We start from the raw sequence: 2500 nt of genomic DNA on the forward strand, positions 1-2500 counted from the left end.
TTATTTATGTTTACATTTGTTTGTTTGTTTGTTTGTTTTTTTGTTTCTTCCATTGTCTCCTCATTGATGTGTTTCTAAATTTATTTGTTCATTTCATTGTTCTTCTTCATTTTATTGATTTTTTATTTATTTCTTGCCGTCTTTTTTATTTGTTTATTCTTGGTTTGTTTGTTTGTTTGTTTGTTTTTTTCTTTTTCTTCTACTACTACTACTACTACTACTACTACTACCACTACTACTACTACTACTACTTCTGCTACTACTACTACTACTACTACTACTACTACTACTTTTACTCCTTCCTGCTTCTCCTCCTCCTCCTCCTCCTCCTCCTCCTCCTCCTCCCTCCTCCTCCTCCTCCAATCCCCATCAGTTTGTTGTTGTTGTTGTTGCTCTATTTCTTCTTCTTCATCTTCTTCACTTTCTTCTTCTTCTTCTTCTTATTATTATTATTATTATTATTATTATTATTATCATTATTATTACATTAACAAGAAGAGAGAGAGAGAGGAGAGAGAGAGAGAGAGAGAGAGAGAGAGATGAGAGAGAGAGAGAGAGAGAGAGAGAGAGAGAGTCTGGCATTGGGGCCTTCTGGAAAAGCTGAGGGCAAAGGGGATCCAGGGTGACCTCCTTCAGCTCCTTGGCGACTACCTCCAAGGAAGGACCCTCCAGGTCGTTGTCAATGGGCAAGCGTCCGAGTCCCTCCCGGTGAGAGCGTCAGTGCCGCAGGGCTCGGGTTCTGGGCCAGTCCTATGGAACATCTACGTGGACGATCTTCTCCGACAGCTGCCGGCGGTCTCAGCTTATGCTGACGATTGCACTCTCTCCTGTACCTACCCTCGACACGAAAGTGTGCGTGCTGCTGAAGAGATCATATCAGCAGCTTGGGGTGATACAGGAGTGGGGGGCACGCTGGCAGGTGACCTTTGCCAGCAGTGGGAGGGAGGGCTAAGCTTTGGTGGCCTTCCTCTCGAAATCCAGGAGTCCGTCAAGATTCTGGGGGTGAGGTTGATCGAGGGCTGCGGTTTGACCGCCACGTCAAACACATTGCCCTTAAGGCCTCACACCGAGTCTCCTCCATGAGGAGGGTGGCCAACTTGCTCGACAGAAGGGGGAGGCTCTTGCTCTACCAGGCCCAGATACGGCCTTATTTAGAGTATGCCGCCCTCTCCTGGATGTCCTGTGCTGCCACACACATCAGCAAGCTCGACGGCATCCAGCGATGGGCGCTGCGACTGGTGGAAGCAGCAGGTGCCCCAGCCCATCCTGAGGCTCCCGTCGACACGCTAGAACACCGCAGGGACGTGGCGGCCCTTGTGGTGTTCCACAAGGCACAGGTGCAGGGTGTGCCACATCTGGCGGGACTACGGCTGCCCACCAGTCACTCCGCGGGACACGAGAACGGTGTTATCCAGTGGTGACCTCAGTGGAAGTGCCGCGTTCCCGCTCCAGCCAACACCAGCGCACCTTTTGGGGGAGAGTCTCCAGACTGTGGAACGTCTTCGCGTCCTCCGTCCCACATATCAGGGAGATGGATACCCAGGACGTGAAGTTAGCAGCACACCACTGGAGGGGCTCGTTTCCCAACCCCCCTGCTAACAATATTAACTTAAGTCCATAAAGAATGTATATATATGTATATATCTTTATATTTATATTTGTGTGTTGTGTCCCACCCATAAAATAGGTTGCACACGGCAGTGCGCCTTCGGGTGATAATGTACCTATGTTTAAATAAAAAAAAAAAAGAGAGAGAGAGAGAGAGAGAGAGAGAGAGAGAGAGAGAGAGAGAGAGAGAGAGAGAGAGAGAGAGAGAGAGAGAGAGGGAAGGAAAGAGGAGAGGAAGGGAAAAGGGGAGAAAGGGTGGGGAGGGGAGGAGAGGAGAAGAGAAGAGGAAAGAGAAAAGGAGAGTAGATGAAAAAAAAGAGGAGAGGTTGGGAGTGGAGGAGAAGAAAGGAGAAGAGGGGATAAGAGAAAAGAAGAAAGGAGAAGGAGGGAAGAGAAGAGGAGAGGAGGGGAAAGGAGAGAGGGGGCGTGTTGGGGAGGAGAGGGAAGGAGAAATGAGAAGAGAGGAGAGGAGGGTTGGGGAGGTGAGGGGAGGGGATGAGAGGGGAGAGGAGAGAAGAGAAAAGGGGAGGTGACAAGAGGGAAGAGAAGAGGAGAGGACGGGAGTAAAGGAGAGGGGAGGGAGGAGGGAAAAGGAGGAGAGGGAAGAGGAGGGAAGGTAGGGAAGAGAAGAGGAGAGAAGGGGAAAGGAGAAGAGGCATGGAGAGGAGAAGGGAGGGGAGGGAAGGAGAAGAGGGGAGGGGAGGAGAGGGGAGAAGAAGGAAGGTGAGAGAAGAGGGGAGAGGAGAGGAGAGAGAGAGCATTGTTGGCACACACTTACGGGCGCTGTGTGGGCTGCAGGAGCTGTGCTATCTGGACCGCCTCCCTCCAGCAGCCTCTCGTCCACGCCAGACAACACGAGACCCACCACTGGGCAGCCAGGCAGCCGTGTGGT

The 2500-nt window shown here is 51.1% G+C and overlaps 2 long non-coding RNA genes across 2 annotated transcripts in view; both read right to left on the reverse strand.

The window, feature by feature from the left end:
• LOC135109535 (uncharacterized) overlaps nucleotides 1-2500 on the reverse strand; it is a 100714-nt gene that overhangs the window by 29282 nt on the left and 68932 nt on the right. The gene's annotated exons all lie outside the window — the stretch shown is intronic.
• Nucleotides 1-2500, reverse strand: part of LOC135109527 (uncharacterized) — an 8660-nt gene that overhangs the window by 5623 nt on the left and 537 nt on the right. The window contains exon 1 of the long non-coding RNA XR_010272726.1: nucleotides 2387-2500. This exon is cut by the window's right edge and continues 537 nt beyond it. This is a non-coding gene — a long non-coding RNA (uncharacterized LOC135109527). The remainder of the gene's footprint in view (nucleotides 1-2386) is intronic.

Source organism: Scylla paramamosain, chromosome 19, assembly GCF_035594125.1.
Source record: "Scylla paramamosain isolate STU-SP2022 chromosome 19, ASM3559412v1, whole genome shotgun sequence".
NCBI classification, from domain to species: domain Eukaryota; kingdom Metazoa; phylum Arthropoda; class Malacostraca; order Decapoda; family Portunidae; genus Scylla; species Scylla paramamosain.